Source organism: Passer montanus, unplaced genomic scaffold (genome assembly GCF_014805655.1).
Source record: "Passer montanus isolate IOZ18808 unplaced genomic scaffold, ASM1480565v1 scaffold46, whole genome shotgun sequence".
In the NCBI taxonomy this organism is placed as follows: domain Eukaryota; kingdom Metazoa; phylum Chordata; class Aves; order Passeriformes; family Passeridae; genus Passer; species Passer montanus.
In genome coordinates, this window is record NW_024369485.1 from 2,790,411 (window position 1) to 2,798,515 (window position 8,105).

The window sequence follows — 8,105 nt, forward strand, 5'->3', positions numbered from 1 at the left end:
CTCACAACAGCTATTTTGTTTCCCGGCACTTGCCTTCAGTGGACTGTATCTGGCAGAAGGTTTCTGCTGAGGCACATGGACATACTGAGGAGGTCTGTCTGTGGTGGAAGCAGTGTCAAAGGCTATTAACAGGAGTTTGTGCACAGCTTCAAAAGCCAAGTTTTGACAGTAAAAGTGTTTACAAGGTGAACTCTCTCCATCAGGCAGGGGAGTAGCTCCCCACAAAACCATGCATGTGCTAGAGAGAAAGTGAGGGATTTTTTGGGTGTTTAGACTGTTTGGACAAAAGTTAACATACCCACCAGGACTGAGGGGTGTGGGGACAAGTTGTTCTGCTTTTGCAACCTGGTTGGGCAGGATCTGGAATGGCCCATACACATATATTGTATCATGGCTAGAGTGTATAAACACAGCATAGCCAAAACCCATGATCTAAGAAGACAGGTTCAGAGAAAAGCTCTTCACCTGCCAGCACTAAATTTTATAGGTTTGCATTTCTTGGGTCAGTGGCTTTATTAAGACCTGAAATACTGCAGGGTGAGTATTCTTTAACTTACTTCCAGCTGCTGGGGATATGCTTATTTGTAACATACTGGCTTTCCAATAAGAGGGGAATTTCAAAGAGAGATTGTGAGGAAAAAAGTGATGAATAATCCAGACAACAGTTAAATTAAACACTTAAATCCAGCTGTAACTCCAAGGTGCCTTTTTGGATGAATCCTGGAGATATCCAGGGTTTATCCACTGTGTCAATGCTTCCATATATACAATGTGAGCAAAATATGTCTTCTGCACAAATACACAACTCCCAGATATTCTTTATAGATATTTTTGAAGAGTGTAGAGCCCAGGTTTTTCAAATTAATACACAGGCTACAACCCAAGCCAGAACTTTTTACCAAGCAAGCTAGAGAGATCATCAGCCTTCATCCACATACAAAGCAAAGGTGCCTTCTCTCTGGAGTTGAACACTGTGATTCGGATTCCTTTTATGAAAGAGGAGAATACGTGGGGCTCTCAGACACCAAATAACTTGTCCCTTCAGATCACAAGAATATTGGGTCATTCATTGTAAGAAAGACATAATCTAGAGAAGGCACACAACTTCAGGAGAGCACTCAGTTTAAAGCCAGAGGTTGACTTAATCTACAGATGGAGTAGGGCAGCAGCCAAAAGCTGGAAACCCATAAAACCTCAGTGTTCATTCTACCTACTTTTCCTATGGCAGGCCCCAGCCACCAGCTCTTAATTTCCCTCTGTTTTATGACCAATTCCCTGAGCAGAGCAGCCCATTCTTGTCTGTGAAATGACACCTCTCATTTGAAATAAGCTTCTGATAAGTCTCAGACTGGTGTTATATGGAGGGAGGCTGTCACTCCCTGAAAGAACAGAAGGAGTCTTCCAATGGAAGACTCCTTGGAGGGATCCAATGTCTTCTTTGGATGTGCTTGGGTTTTTTCACTAGTCCAGACAGTTATAAACAAAAGACAGCATTTTCTTAGTCACTAAGGTATAGAGTCACCTGGCATTTTTTCTGGGGTTAAGGGTTCCACAGAAACACAAATTCCTTATGGTTAAGGTGGTACAGTGCTAGAAATGTTGCTCAGGATTTGTAAAAACCTAAGTAATAGTATTCTTCATCAGTACTGGGATTCATGGAAGATCAATGAATGTCCTTTTGTGATATATCCTTTATTATCTTAACTCAGCAGCTGAGGAAAATGCCTAGAAGTTCTAGGGCTTGAGGAATCAAAAACATCAAACGCCTATTGCAAGGCATTAAATAAATTGTAAATAAGTGAATTGTTCTTTAATTTGGGATGAAGGAAGTGCAGATCACATTCAGGTTCCTTCAAAAGCTAGACTGATTTTTGAAAAATTTCTTCCACGCACCTGCCTATTTTCTCAGCTGTTCATTGAGCAGTATTTTATATTGTTGTTTTGAAGGACATATCTAATATATTAATTAATCTCAGAGTAAGATCAAGTTGAATTAAAGCTCTTTGTATTTGATGGAAAAATTGGACAAAAGTTTAACTGTGTACATCATACATAAACAGCATTCTTGGTGCTAGACCATGGTACTGGTGCTAATTCTTTGCCCTGTCTTTGTTCTCCAGAGTCTGAGATATTCCTGGTAATAGATTTCTCCTTTTTTGCTAACCAAATAAGATTCTCAGCCTTCTTGCTTCTCTTGCTGTAGGCTCCTCAACTGTCCTGAAATGGGAGTTTTGCTCAAAGTGTTCCAACAAGAAGCCACATTCTCCGTTGACTTCTTCAGTAACGTTTTTTGCTTTAGCCTTTCTCTCAGTTTCTTCTGCTGTAAAACAAAGGTAATAAAATTTAGAGTTTTTTCTCCCTAAGACTGTTTTGAGGTCTATAGCAACTCATAGAACAATTCTACTTCCCCCAAGCTACAAGTATCTTGGCTAAAAAGGATGTGTGGTTTTCAGAGGTTCTTGCCCAACAACTTCTCCATCTTGGACTCCTCTGAGGTGTGTCATGCTAAGCACCACAACATGGGTACACATTCACATGCAGAACTTGTAAAAAAAATACTGCTTTTGTTTTTCCTGCTTGGTGTTTGAAAAGATATATCCAAATCAGTAAAAAATAGCAACCTTCTTCTATATAAAAGAGAAATACATATTTCTATGAAAATTATAATCTTCTATTTTTTGGGTATAGAACATCAATTTTTAAATTGACAAACCCTCTGCAAAATAAAATTTATTCTCTCATACATTAAGTACTACATGTTTCCCTTCATAATGCATAAATTACATGTGCTTTCAATAATATTCCAGCAAAGCTGTCATTGGTAAGATATTGTTTTAACTGAATACACCCTGGGAGGGAGAAACCTCCATTAATAAACAACAAATAAGAATCACCCATACAGGAAATGGTTAAAAGAGGCAGAAGTGCTGCAAGACAGAATCAGAGAACACACATAATCCCAGCTTGATGCAATTACTCTAACATGAATTTAAAATAAAATTAAAGTTAACAGTTTAAACTGATGTTTGAGGGGTTTTAAAAAGATTTAGTTTCCCTTGGAACCACTATGTTATTTGAGCCACTTATAATCTCAGAGCACAGTGCTCATAACTTCTCTCAAGCACTGTTACTACTAGATTATGCCCACAGGTTAAGTTACAAATGTCTAAAAACCTTAAAATTATTAAACCTAGATTAAAGTGTTTAGAGAATACAGTGTTATTTTAGTCTCCTGCCATATCCTACATTTACTATAAAACTGTTATATTGGCATTCTAATGAAATGTCATAAAGCAAGTATGTAAGGAGGTGTTTTGGGTTTGTTGCAGTCTGATGGAAGCCAAGTTAACATGGCAACCAAAATGTGTAACAGAAACACTTAAATGTTTTTCATAAACTGCAAACCTTGTAAGAGCCTAAGAGAATGTTGACTACTGGGCAGTGCATGACTGAAGATTTCTGCCATATATTCTTGATGCTTCATCTTAAATCCCTTTTACACAACTCAGTTATCTCAAGTGAATTACCTACCTTCTTTCAGTCACACTCTTGCCCACCAGAGGCCTTTTACTCCAGCAGCTGCATTTAAAGAGGAAGAAATTATTTATTCCTTGAATATTAGGAGCAAAGTTATTACACTCTGTCTGATATTTAGAAAGATTAGAGCCGGAAGGTGATCCTCTGGCCTGTCTTATTTTTCTTGACATAACCCACACCTTGAAGAATGCCTTATTCTGATGTCTTTGAAATGGATATGCAATATTAACAGAGTCCATAATGTGTGTAATGCCTTCCTTTCTGAATATGCTCCTGTTATTTTTCCTCTCTGTAATGCACATGTTCTTTGTTCTGGTACACAGTTGTTTCAAAGTTCTTTATTTAACTTATTAAAACAAAAGAAGAGTCTCATTATTAGACCTCAGTTGTTCACAAAAATGGAAGGGTTCAGTGATGTCTGGACTACAGCTTAAAATTTTACCTCATGTCATGCTCATGAGAAGATAGAGACCATCACACATAAATTAGTGCTCTATTCTTGCTATCAAGGAATAAATAAGTCTGTTCAGATTCAGCTCTGAGAGAAAGAAAATAACTTGATAGAGTTTCTTTCACCTAATGAACTCCAGATGAATGCTTTAAAAATGCTCAGTTCAGTCACTTGTGATAAGACTGTTTTATTTCTCAGTAGCAAATCCTCCACTGAGAGCATAGATAGCCAAATTAGTATATTCACATAGGGTAGAGCAATAGAGAGGAAACCACACAAAGGTGTGAAGGAAGGGGCAGAGAGCTTCCTGAAAGACAAATGCCTGCACTGTAGGGGGATGTGTCTTACATTTATTCTCCTCAGCTGATTAGAGATGAAAATGCAAGAAGGTATTCTACTGTGAGAGTCAGTGTGACCATTTACAGACCAAAGAAATGTTTGCATAATAATTACTACAACAACAACAACAAGAACAAGAACAACAAGGACAAGAACAAGAACAACAACAAGAACAAGAACAACAACAAGAACAAGAACAACAAGGACAAGAACAAGAACAAGAACAAGAACAACAACAATAACAACAACAACAAATACGTACAGCAGACCAGAGAATCAGACAACACAATTTGCATTGGTCAGAAAGTTTTGGGTAGTCTGGGGGGTTAAAGTTCTGAGAGCATGGCATGAGAGAAGTAGACATCTCAGAGACTCATAACAGAAAATCTTGAGGAATAGAAGGAGGCCTATAGAATCACAGGATAAGCTGATCACAACAAGAACAAGAACAACAACAAGAACAACAACAACAACAACAACAACAAATACGTACAGCTGACCAGAGAATCAGACAACACAATTTGCATTGGTCAGAAAGTTTTGGGTAGTCTGGGGGGTTAAAGTTCTGAGAGCATGGCATGAGAGAAGTAGACATCTCAGAGACTCATAACAGAAAATCTTGAGGAATAGAAGGAGGCCTATAGAATCACAGGATAAGCTGATCCCATCATGATTACCAAGTCCAACTCCTGGCTCTGCACAGGGCACCCAAAGTGTTATACCATGTTCTTGAGAGCATCATCCAAATGTTTCTTGAACTCTGCCAAGTTTGGTGCTGTGACCACTTCTCTGGAAAGCTGTTCCAGTGCCCAACCACCCTCTGGATGAACTCCGCCAAGTTTGGTGCTGTGACCACTTCCCTGGGAAGCTGTTCCAGTGCCCAACCACCCTCTGGATGAAGAACTTTCTTCTAATGTCAATCTAAGACCCTCTGAGTCAGTTTTAGGCCCTTCCCTCAAGTCCCAGTAACAAGAGTGAAGAGATCAGTGCCTGTCCCTCTCTTCCCCTCCAAGGAAGCTGTGACTGCAGAGAGGTCTGCCCTCAGTCTCCTCCAGGCTGAACAGACCAAGTGACCTCAGCCACTCCACACACTGCTTCCCCTCAAGGCCCCTCACCATCCTTATGACCTTCCTCAGATGCTCTCTAATGGCTTAGCATATTTTTTTACATTGGGGTGCCCAAAACTGCCCCCAGCACTGGAGGTGAGGTTCCCCCAGAGCAGAGCAGAGCAGGACAATCCCCTCAACCCCCTCCTTTGCCAGGCTGGCCATGCTGTCCCTGATGCCCCCAGGACAGGGATGGCCCTCCTGGCTGCCAGGGCACTGCTGGCTCGTGTTCAGCTGGTCAGTGACCAGTACCCACAGATGCCCTTCTGCAGCACTGCTCTCCAACTTCTCATTCCAAATGTCCAAATAGTAATGGTAACAATGACAACAACAACAACAACAACAAATTTAATAATAATAATAAATTTGAGTGTTGATAGTTAAAATCATTAAAAAATGAAACTTCATATTCATCACAGTTTTAGCTGAAGCCATTGTAAGTGAATAAAATACTCTCTGCTGAACAAGCACGTAGGAAAATATGACAAAATATTTAATTCCTAGTGTCTGTTCATCCCCTTTCAAATCCCTTCAAATCTCTACAAAATGTTTTATTCTGAGACAATATTTAGAACTTGAGAAACTTTAATTTTTGATCTAGGAAACAGACCTTTCAAAGATAAAATAAGGGCACTTTTCATTTCAATAATAAGGTAGATTATCAATTATCCACTGTGTCTTGATAGCTTTCACTTTTGACAAAATTAAGAAACAAAACTTGAAAGCCAAAACACCTGAAAAGGAAGTGTTGACACAATCTCAGTTCCAACTGTGTCAGCAGCACAAATGAAAGTGAGAAGTGAATATAGGAAAATGACTTAAAACTGCCCACTAATCACTACTTAACTCGAGTAGACTTCTTCTTGATATGGGTGTACAGGTCCAACTCCCTTACTCTCTGTCTGATGGTAGCTGAGCTTTGCCTCTGCTCAGAAACTTGAGTGATGCCTAACAAGGAAGGTGCAGTTTTTGTGTAAATGAAAAGACGAGGCTGAAGCTTAGCACCATGCCTTCTCTGGTCAGAGCTTCTAAACTCTAAACTAATTAAATCCCAATTATTTGCAGTGCAAAGAATAAAACAAAAGTGTTAAGCGAGCATCTGCAAGCCAAAACACATCACCAAAATAGAAGTAGCTGTAGCAATCCTGCAAGAGGAAACACATTATAAAGGCAAGGCAGGGGCTGCTTCCTGTCAAATCTACTGTACTTTTTTCCAATCAAGCAGTGGTGAGGATCATTTAGAGCCCCATCTGTGCCTCACATTGTCTCATGGAAATGGAGTGTGGAGAGTGCCATTAAAGCTTATGTCTTTAGCAGAGAACTCAGGTTTGCAGGCACTGGTGGGCCTGGTACATCCTTTGGATCATTAATGTTTGAAGTGCATTTCATTTGAATGTCTCATTTGGATGGCTCAGAGGCATCTCTCTTTCTGTTGGTACAGGTGGCAGAACTCATAACCCTGTTCATTGTCAAAATATCTCCATTTCATGAACTACAAACCTCTCTGCTACAGCTGACAGAACTTACCATAAGTGATGATGCTTGAAAGGTCTCACCATTCCCAAGAGGGAAACAGCTGTGAAGGAAAGTAATTCCAACATATTGCTGGCTCAAACAATAGACTACATAGGGGAAATAGTGGGGAAATAGCAGTGGTTCATGTAATGTTGTTGACATGGTCAACATTACAGATGGGAGCACTTACAAAATCTAGTTACAGAGGCAGGTGAGAAAAGGACCTTGAAGATTGCAAATGAAAGTGTTACTGTCACAGTTTATAATCTTTGGTTTTAAAATTTTATTAACTGTTCATTAAAAGGAAAACAGCGGCTGAATCTTCTATAAACCTCACCAGAAATTGCTGATGAGGTCGGCATAGAACAGAATAGAAAATTGTTTTATCAAATGGGAAAAATTTTGAACATATCAAAACTTTATTCTCCAATATGTAGACAATCTCTTCAATTTTATGTAATTAAGGTGATTTTCCTCCAGTTTCTAGTAGACTAAAATTTCTTATGTGAATCAAGTGGAACATACATTTCCCCATAACCTTTGGGCACTTCATAAAAGAACTATTTACTTCAGATAAATAGTTATGTTTCTAAGGATAAGAAATTCCTTAACAGGAAAAACTATTCAAATACATTTTCTGGAAAAAGGTTATGTTTATGGACACAAGTTTTCATTTTGATAAATCAACATTTTCCAGCAGAACAAAACTAGCAAAGGGGAAAATCTCCAGTCTCCTCTTATATGGGTGCTTTTGATATTTCACATTAGTCCAGATTAAGAGATATTTTCATGCAGGGGGGTCTTGAGAACAAACTGCAGGAGATTTCAGAAACATATAATGAGGTTTTTTTATGCATGGAAAGTGTGAAACACATTGGTAGCACCTATTATTCTTAATGAGACTAATATCAGGTATTGTTTTAAAAATGTCTTACTGGGTCAAAGGGTTCTGATGCAGGTCATTAATTCCTCAGCCTTTTTAAATTCTCCAGAAAACTCTGTCTTACTCCCAAAATAACTCTGAAGTAACAGAAATCTACTTCAGCAAAACATGATTGTAAAGTCATATAGCTCAAAGACAGTTCAGATAGACAGCTAATGTAAACCTCTGCCCAAAGAAAAGCCATCCATGTCTATGGTGTGTTTTAAGATCTCCA